At 27.8% G+C, this 11,008-nt stretch overlaps 1 non-coding gene across 1 annotated transcript; it reads right to left on the bottom strand.

Moving 5' to 3' along the window:
* Nucleotides 1–996: 996 nt before the first annotated feature.
* On the bottom strand, nt 997–1,068 carry TRNAP-UGG (transfer RNA proline (anticodon UGG)). Its single transcript has one exon. It is a non-coding gene; the product is annotated as a tRNA-Pro (tRNA).
* Nucleotides 1,069–11,008: the final 9,940 nt, after the last annotated feature.

The following is an 11,008-nucleotide window of genomic DNA, read 5'->3' as shown; positions in this document are numbered from 1 at the left end:
CAATACAATTAGTTGAATAGCATGAAACGGGATATTTTTAAATTATTAAAAATTTGCAAACGATTCGCTTTCAAGTTACTCAGAATTGAATTCGTTCTTCCAAAGGAACTTTCAGAGTTAATTATCAATACTTTTTTGCTTTTAGTGTCACTGAGATGCTACTAATTAGCTCCAAAAGACTCTTTTAGCAAGAGACTTCGATATAACTTGATTTAAGTCGTTTGTAACTTATAATAACAAAAAAAAGAAGAAAGTTATTTAAACCAAAAGTTAAATATACAGTTACAATTAAGTAAACAAATAATTAAATAAATAATAATATTATATCAGTTAATTTTAAAATCATTACTCGTTACTACACTTTGCTCCGTTATAAAATTCGTTCAGATTTCATAAAAGTCTACCTAAACTAACTTCATAAATCACTTAACATTTTAATTAAAGAAAAAAGTAATAATAATTTAAACTGGATGATATTTTAAGCGAGGAAAGCAAATTTTGCTGATAAATTGAACGAAACTATTAACCTTTGACCTTTTAATAAAACGTTTAAAGCAGTAAGAGGATTCATTGCTTCAAGGCCTAAACGCTTAGCTGAGCCATTTTCAAATTCTCGACTTTTAAATGATTTTATACAATCAGGATGTAAATATTAAAATATAATGATAACAATGAAACGGTCTATATATTACGGGTGGTGAATAAATTAAAAAAAGGAAATCTTAATTAAAGCTTTACCCTGTAACTAATCTTCCCTCCCACCTATCAAAACTAATTATTTCCTTCTTGTATAAATCTACAAATTATTGTCATATTTTACAATTATTAAATTTTTTGTTTGAATTTAGATTTATTATTTTGACTTAATCTTTTCCCTTTTAATATTTTTTGCATTATATTTAAAAAAAAATTAATTTATTAATGAAATCTACTCGGATTTACGAAGTATTCCTTTATTTATTAATACATTTAACAGTTAAGCGTTAAAAAAAATTCGGGCCCGTCCGGGATTTGAACCCGGGACCTCCTGCACCCAAAGCAGGAATCATACCCCTAGACCAACGGGCCACAGACGAAGAGTGATGTCTTTTAGTATTAATTAAACTACACTTACTTTCTAATATTTACATAACAGTGATATTGACCTGCTACCTGTTGGAATTATACATTTTATCGAGGTCAATACTAGAATAAAAAAAACTGGTATTCATAGTCGGCACAATTCCACATTAGACCGTATCTCTTTCTAATTGTTATAAAACATTTATTTTTTTTATTAATTATTGAATTACATAAAAAATTGCAGAAAAGCGTATTGTAAAATAGCGCGTTGTTTTCATGTTATTCAAAAATAAGTATCATCATGCCAAAGAAGATTTAAAAATTTCACTAAATAAGAAAAATTTTGCATCAAAATTTTAAATTAAACTAAAATGTAATTTTGTAAAACTGACCGCCCTTTGTGAATGCACACGTCAGTTAGGTCCAAACGGAAGAAATATGGATTGTATTAAAGGTTAAATGATTTATTCACACGTGTCCAAAAATGAGTGTAATGTATTTGGGAGTATGTATTTGTTTGTTCCACCGTAGCAACTCAAAGGCTGAACCGATTGTCATCCGTACGATCTTTAATTATCCTATATTAAAGAGCAATGTTTGTCAGCAATTTTTTTTTTGGCAGTCGGGTTTTTAAAATGTTTAATATTTAACTATTGTTAATAAAAACGTTTAAGAGTGGAAATATAGTTTTGTTAATATTAATTTAAAATTTTTTTAATTCATAAACCGATATACAGATGTAAAATAAATACAGATAGAATCGATAAAAGAAGTTTTCTTATTTTTTATTTTACTCCATATGGAAATTGGGATTTAGATAGAACAATGAAGAGATGTGTTACTTTGTATGAATACGGAACATTATTACAATTATCTAATCCTTTTTTAGAAAAAAGGAAAAGAAGCAATCGTCAATTATTATCTTATGAGAGAAAAAACAAGAGCAGATTTTTAATAAAAATTATTATTATTATTTTTTTTTAATAAGTTCAATTGTTTATTAATTTTTATCATTTAGTAAGCTTTTGTCATAATTCAAAAATTAGTAATTTAGATTGAATAATAAAAATTAAATTTCAGGAAGAAAAGATAAAGTTAGACCAATACCCCCCCCCCCCCAAAAAAAAAACAAAAAAACCTTTTTATGTACCTAAGAAAATATTAATATTTTATTAAGTTTAATTCTGAATTTTTTGTAAAAATTTCTACAAATATATATATTTTAATACTTTTGAACTATCATCAGTAAAATAGTAAAAATTTCCATAAAGAGATAAAAAAATTCGATTTGAAGTAAGAAATTTACTAGTTACGAACCTTACCCGGAAAACGATCATCCGAGTTAGCAATCTTCAAGTAGTTTGCTATCTCGGCAGTAGTAGTTTGTTATACCTTGTATTTATCTTGTCTCCCAATTTCTCAATCTTACTTTCTTTTACTGTCAGTGATAAATAATCCCGTCATTTATCTGAGAATCCTCATTTTTATTCACAAGTACTATTCTCCTTTTTCTATTTTTTTTTTTTTTTTTTTAACAAGATTACTAAAAATTTGAGTAAAATGACTGAAATTTTCAAGATATTTTTTTTAACATTTAAAAAGACGTATTAAAAAAACTAACAAGATATCTTAAATTTAAAAGCAAGTTAACGAAAAATTGCAATCTAAAACAGTAGTAATATTACAACCAATTTCAGATTAATAAATCACATTTCATATATTTTTTTTTTCCTTTTATTAATGGAATACCATGTCATTAATATTTGATAAATGGATTTACTCTTATTAGAGCTGCCAATGTAGGATACATTATATTTATTAAACAAAAACCTTAAATGTATTTCAGAAAATGAATTGTTAAGTAAACTTCAAAATATTGTGTATTTTTTTTTAAAGTCACGCTAGTAAATGTATGTAATTAGTAGCTTTATCCATTAAGAAATTGTGTTATTTAAATATACAACTTATTATACAACAAATTTGAGGACAATTGCTATGAAAGCTTTGAAAACTTGTTTATCGTTCACTGTAAAGCAAAGCAAAGTAATATATACGTATCGTATATATAATTTCGGAAGTTATCTGTTTGAAACAGTATCACGCGAGAACCAACTGACCCATTGCTTTCAAATCTGCAGGATACATTTATGTTATCCCAGGGAAACCATAGATGGAGGCCCTAGACCCCTTCAGGATGAAGTTGTGGATTAAAAAGCTGTATTTCGTAATAAGTTTTTTTTTTCAGTTTTCGGTACTTATTAAATACTTTAATTGATTTTTATCAGTATCATTCTCACTAACATGAGAATAAAGAACACATGAGACGGAGCCCTCGGTCTAGACGGTAATGGTGAACGAAAAGTGCTCTACGTCCCTTGGGTCGGCCGCTGGGAGCCCCAGGAAACTTCTGGGTCTCTTCGGGCTCACCTTGGCCGACCTGGGCCTCGGGGAGGAAGCCCCGTGGTTGAGCGGGGAAACGAAGTGAGCCCCGATAGGCTTGTAATATATATATATATATATATTAAAATGAAATTGTATCGTACGCTAAGACTGTCGCCGATATCATTTATTCCGCTCAAAAAACAAAAATTTCTATTATATAAATAAAACTGTTTTTAACAAAACCATACTGATATCAAAAAAGGTAAGAGATATTGATAGTCATATTCACTTCGCACCATATTTTTCCTTTTTTAATAAAACTAGTATAATGACCTTACGAATGGAAGATCCATGACTGCAGTGTAATTCTCGATTTTTAGCGTTAAATTCGAATTTACCAACCGAATTTATTTCTGTTTTATTTATTTATTGTTTTTTTTAACAAAATTAGTATCTTATAAACTAATACTTTTATTTTTTTTTAAAGAAGTGATGGGAATTAAAAAAATTGTTTTATTTTCAGTACTTTCATTTACGTAAGAACATTTACTATTAAAACACGCTGTAGTATATTTTTTTACTTCATTACATTAACAAGTTTTTGCACGCTACCTAGTACTACGAAGTACTGCTATCTAGCGGCGCGATTCATAAATGTACATTAAAGTGATGAATAAAATGACATATTCCAGTCCTCCGGTTCATTAAATGGAAAGAAAGGTTGTCTAACAAAATTCGAGGTATATTTTGAAAGTATTCTTTATTACAAATCTAATTGAACTGAAATATATGTTTTCACGCTTATTTTTATTTTCCCTACTTTCATTTCACTGTTAGGTTAGGTCATGTTTAGAACTGTAAACGTAGTTCATTGACTTTGTCACCTCAACAACGGTTCTAACAAACTCTATGATGTAATAATATATATAGAGATTATTTTCCCTATAAAAAAAATATGCCGTATTAAAATATGTAAAGTGGTGATAATGTAAGAAGAGAAATATGTTACGAATTATATAATTAATGTTCCTAAATTTCATAAATTGACCAAAGAATACTCATTATTTATGAAATTCCTTTGTTATTATTATTATTATTGATATTAGTAATTTCTTATTCAATTTTACTAGGAGTAAAATGAATAATGAATGAAAAAAAATGAATAAAAATGAGTAATATGAATCCATCTGGATTCATAGTTGCTTAATTAAATTAGAAAAAAAGAAATATTATTAGATGTAAAATTAAATTTTGTTATAATTTTATAAGTAATATTAATAAAACATTATTAAAATGTTATATTAGTAACGATTTTGAATTTTAATCTGTCTCCGTTCAGGATCATTCCCTGCATGGTATTTTCATTTTAACTGAAAATACTTGTTTATTTAATATTATTGATCATACTTCAGTTTAATTTATGTAGTATTTAATGAAAATTTCTAAAATAACATCACTTTATGGCCAAAAATAATTTTATTTAAAAAATTTATTAAAAGTTATTTTTAAAACTTGGTAAAAAAAAAACAAAACATACCTTTATAAAATTTTGAATATTTGTTAAAACAAGTTTAATATTGTTTCTACCTTTGACAAAGGTTTAAAGTAGATTTATTTAATTCTGGGGCCATTATATCTTAACACCAACTTAGATCGATTAAATTATTATATTTGCCCTTATCCGGAGATCCAGGTTTGAATCCCGGTTAGGCATGCATTTTTCATAAGCTAAAAATCTCCCTTTACACATAAAATATTGTGACTTTTAGAAATCTATAAAACTTTTAATGACGATGCTTTCTGCATCAATAATAACATTCTTTCTTTTCTTGTTTAGCCTTCAGTTATTACCGTTAAAGTATTACTTCAGAGGATGAATGAGGATGATATGTATTAGTGTAAATAAAGTGTAGTCTTGTACAGTCTCAGTTCTACCATTCCTGAGATTTCTGGTTAATTGAAACCTAACCACCAAAGAACATCGGTATCCACGATCTAGTAATCAAATCCGCATAAAAGCCTTTACTAGAACTTTTACTAGGATCAGCGAGAACTCTGGAACTCTCGATTTCCAAATCAGCTGATTTGGAAGATGGAAAATAACCGATGGGCATGAATTATAGCTAAAAAAAACCTACACTAAACAATATATTTATTTAAACCTCATTTATTTTTTTCCTTTTATGTTTTATTTCTTAGTAATTTTTTCTTGTATCTACAAATTCAAAGGAAAATTTTCATACATGTAGAAAAAGCCCAATAGTGATTGAAACTTGTTTATAAAATTGGCCATTATTTTCTTGATATGATACCAAGTATGTCAAGTTTCTTCTAATATGTACTTAATTTAAACTTTAAGTTTGATTAGAAATTAAATAAATATTAATCTTTTTATTTGAAGGACAGAAAGAAATGGAGTGTGTATGGGTGGGTGCGCGCGTACAGACCGAGACGAGCGAGCGCACATACGACCGAGAGAGTTTGATTAGCAAGAGAAAAGTGATATGTTATATTTTTTAGACAAATTAGAAAATATTGATTTATTTTTTTATAATTTTTAATGAATTTTTTTTTTCTGTTTACAGGCCTTCGTATTCGGATAGCAAATCTTTTATTCAAGCTTTTATCATGTTTTCTGTATATATTTCGTGTTATCGCCGATCAAGATCCAATAAACGCTACTTGGTAAGTAAGGCTTTTATAACTGGAACTAATAATAAGTACTTTTATATGTTGAACATAGTACTTTCTTTTTTTTATTAAATGTATTTATAAAATGGACTTCTCAAACGTGAGATTTCTTTTAAAAAAAAATTATTTTCATAGTACTACCTGATAAATTTATTTTTTAACTGCATATTAATACAGACGGATAATAATGTGTAATTAAATACCTGATAAATCTATTTTTTAACTGCATATTAATACAGACGGATAATAATGTGTAATTAAATACCTGATAAATTTATTCTTTAACTGCATATTAATACAGACGGATAATAATGTGTAATACCTGATAAATCTATTTTTTAACTGCATATTAATACAGACGGATAATAATGTGTAATTAGATACCTGATAAATCAATTTTTAACTGCATATTAATACAGACGGATAATAATGTGTAATTAAATACCTGATAAATTTATTCTTTAACTACATATTAATACAGTGTGTAATTAAATACCTGATAAATGTATTTTTTAACTGCATATTAATACAGACGGATAATAATGTGTAATTAAAATAATCGTGTATTATATTCTTCATATTGCACCATCAATTTTAACAGCGGATTATATGCAAGAAGGAATACCACAGACGTGCACATGCATAGGTTATGTAAATTTCTTTAATAAAATATGCGAAAAATTTGATGAAATATTCATAAAATATACCACTGTTATTTTTAAGTAAATCGCTAATTATACATCCAATCTAAATCATAAAGCTTATATTTTTGTCACACACGTATAACCAACCATAACTGAATTTTTCATCTTAATTAAAATAAATAAATAATAATTAAAACTAATCAAGAGCGTTTCTAAGTAACAGTAAAATAAAGTTAATAAGTAAAAAAAAATTATTTACTGTAATTTTTGTGAAGAATTTATTTTTTTAAATACTTTTCGTTATTCAACAACGATATTTTTACTCCTACCTAACCAGTATCTTTTCTTTTTTTTTTGAAAATATGACTACCATTCAATTTAAACTGATTATTTCCGTTGATGTAATTTTAAATACGAGTATAAGTTTGTAATTATATTTTCTAAACATAGGAATTTTCATACAGAGATGTTTTTAAAATCTTTCTTACAGGTAGGTAAATTCTTAACGAAAAATAATATGAAATATTTTTTTTAATTCGTTATTTTTAAAATTCAATTATTAGGCATATATTTATATTACTTATATAAAGTGATTCAACAGAAAAGTGAAATAATTTGGGAAGTGAGTCTGAAATCTTAAAATAAGATAAAATGTTCATACAAACATATGTCAAAAACCGGTTTTTTATCGAGTTACGGCTAGCGAAAGATTTCGCTTGGATTTTAGTTACCTCAATGAAATGTGGTCATAATAAAATTTTTAAGACGTTATATAACTGATAAACTTCATGATTATTTTTATGGTTTTTGATCTGAAAAATCTAATAAAATAGGTGCCAGAATTGTATATCCCTTAGTTTTGATATACATCGTAAAAAAGGAAAATTCAAGTTTTGAAAACAAGTAACAAGTTTTTTTTTAAATTTTAAGCACAATAAAAGGAATAAATACTTAACTTAATTCAGTTAGCTTGTAGAGTTCAAATTAACAAACTGGGCGTACGAGTGTTCAGGTGGCCGAATCACAGGTTCATACAAACATATGTCAAAAACCGGTTTTTTATCGAGTTACGGCTAGCGAAAGATTTCGCTTGGATTTTAGTTACCTCAATGAAATGTGGTCATAATAAAATTTTTAAGACGTTATATAACTGATAAACTTCATGATTATTTTTATGGTTTTTGATCTGAAAAATCTAATAAAATAGGTGCCAGAATTGTATATCCCTTAGTTTTGATATACATCGTAAAAAAGGAAAATTCAAGTTTTGAAAACAAGTAACAAGTTTTTTTTTAAATTTTAAGCACAATAAAAGGAATAAATACTTAACTTAATTCAGTTAGCTTGTAGAGTTCAAATTAACAAACTGGGCGTACGAGTGTTCAGGTGGCCGAATCACAGGCATTGCCTGTAAATCCTGGTTTGTATAAAAGAAACTACGCGACGTTAATATTCAGAACCACGTGCTATTAATTTTTTTTTTAAATTATACATATATTTTAAATTTAAATAAATAAAGAAATTTTAAATGATCAATAAACATTTCTTATATCTCGTTCGGCACATCAGATAACTTTGAGTATTTTATTAATTAAGATTATTTATTGTTACGTAGTTTCCTTGCGTTTTTTAAGAGTTAGGAAATTGTCAGTTTTCCACTAACAGTAAAGTTAATTGATTTTTAGATTAAATTTTTATGATCATAAACAAATTCAACTCAATTTTCATCATTGATTGCAAGAAATCCGTAATCCTGTAAAGTATTGATATAAAATAAGATGCATATTTTTGTTTTCTATTATATTATTCAATTGCCAATAATTTGGTTCAACAGTAACTCAACTGGGTTGAGTTCACAGTGATAGGGAGGCAATCAAATCACGAGTTTACCACTGGATCTTGTAACTCATCAGTTTTATACGCATTAAAATTGTTTTATATACATTAAATTTCATACGCAAAAAACCCTTTGCAATAATTGGAACTTCAGTACATCTTCTTTAAAAATCACTCCTTTTGAACTAAGCCACATTTTGACAAAAATATTTGAAAAAAATTTCAAATCAAAAAGTTAGAAATTACCGCAATTACGGATGAAATATCCTTGATATCACAAATATAATAAAAACAAAAATATACTAAATAAATTTAATCTGTATCTATCTGTCTATGTAATAGTATAGACTATTACATAAAGAGAAAGAGGATTTTTGTTTGTTCTGGATAAACAAAAAACTACGGGATCAATCGCAAGCAAATTTTTTAACCGTGTTTCTTTGCGTAAGTGACTAGGTTTTTAGATATATTTCATGTCAAAAAATATAGATATATTTGCCGGTTGAAGCACAAAATTTAATAAACTGTGAATTTTGAACTGTGAGTCTCTATCGCTGTGTGAGTTGGGTTTGAACTGAATAATTCGAAACAATCGTACGTATAATATTACAAAAATTAAAGAATTAAATTTACGTTAATTAAAATAATAAATAAATTAAAATAATTTCTGTTTATTAATAATGGACTTCCCGTGGGGACTGCGTGTGAAACTACAGTGGTAAGGAATGCGAGCACTTAGTGGGAGGATAGACTAATCATCACCATCAAATGGTAACAACGGGATACATCTGGGGAGCTTTTTTGATAGGCGCTTTTTTTAGAGTTTTTGAGAGGTGCAATGAACCTATTTTCAAAATTCAAACGAGGTATTTGTTAGTAGGTTGAAGGCCAAGTTTTACATACATCAGATACACCCCATTTCACGGTTATTCGTATATTTGTTTTTTATCGCATCTCGACAGAACTAACCGACCGAATACTTGCAGGATACATTCGTGTTATCCCAGGGAAGGTTTTAACCCATCGACCGAGACCTTTGAAAGATAAGATATTAAGAATATTTATTATGTATTCTCCCCCAAGAAGGGTGATTTCTTTTACTTTATTATATTTCTGCCACCTCGGCAAAGAAATAAGTTATGAATTTTTCGTTAAATGCGTGTGTAGTTACTGTAGTTACTATCATTCTACCCATCGGGTCGGTCTAGAGGTGAACGCATCTTCCCAAATCAGCTGATTTGGAAGTCGAGAGTTCCAGCGTTCAAGTCCTAGTAAAGTCAGTTATTTTTACAAGGATTTGGATATTAGATCGTGAATACAGGTGTTCTTTGGTGGTTGGGTTTCAATTAACCACAAATCTCAGGAACGGTCGGACTGAGACAGTACAAGACTACACTTTATTTACACTCATACATATCATCCTCATTTTGTAATTTAGTTTCGTTTTCAGGTTTCTGTAAAGCCTGAATACTATAATTATTATTTATCAGTATTATTCTCACTACCGTGAGTCGTACAGTGCGGAAATCCAGGAAATGGAGGAATCCAGGCTATGGCCTGGGCTGACCTGAGCCGCGAGGATCCAAATTCTCGCTAGACGGGTCGGCTAGTGATATATAAAGGCAATTAACTCTAATCGACACTTCCCATTCCGATGAACGTTTCGTAATAGTATAATCAGTTTGACAATAGCGTGCTTCACAAAGGACACTGTTAATCCTTTTATAGGTTATTACTGAATTTCAGTAAGACGCACCAATTTAACGGTAATTTATCAGACTAGTTGTCAATACCGTTTCTAGTTTTATTACTGCTATAATGAACATATTGAGATTAAATGAATAGAAAGGAATTGCGAGAAGTAGTGACTGATGAACCCCTAAAAAAAATATTAAAATGATTGATTGTTCAATAAAACTAATTTTATTGTCTATATTTCTCTACGGAATACTATTCCATAGATGTGTGTGTTCAGATTTCATCATTTCTCTTGTGGAAATGTTTAAAATACGCGTACATTTATTTTAAATTACTGAGGCATTCAACTACGTTAAATACTTGAAATGAACGTATGCGATAAATTTAAAAGCCAATGAGGTGTTTAACAAATTTTATTGGTGACAGATATTGTAACCAATAAATTAAAATGTAATAAATTGTAGCGAAAATGTATGTTATTATTTAAATATATTATTTAAATATTATTTAAAAATAGTATTTTTATAAGCTGGTAAAAGTTTAGGCCTACAGAATGACATTTGACAGTTAATTCTACTTCTAATGTATATTTCAAACTTAATATAAAAAATAACAATCATAATAACTAACAAAATTATTCTTTATAACAAATATAAAAAAAAATTAAAAATATAAATAAACTGAAAATAAAAATG

The sequence above is a fragment of the Lycorma delicatula genome, chromosome 8, assembly GCF_047948215.1.
Source record: "Lycorma delicatula isolate Av1 chromosome 8, ASM4794821v1, whole genome shotgun sequence".
Classification (NCBI taxonomy): Eukaryota; Metazoa; Arthropoda; class Insecta; order Hemiptera; family Fulgoridae; genus Lycorma; species Lycorma delicatula.
This window is presented reverse-complemented; position numbering and strand designations above follow the sequence as displayed.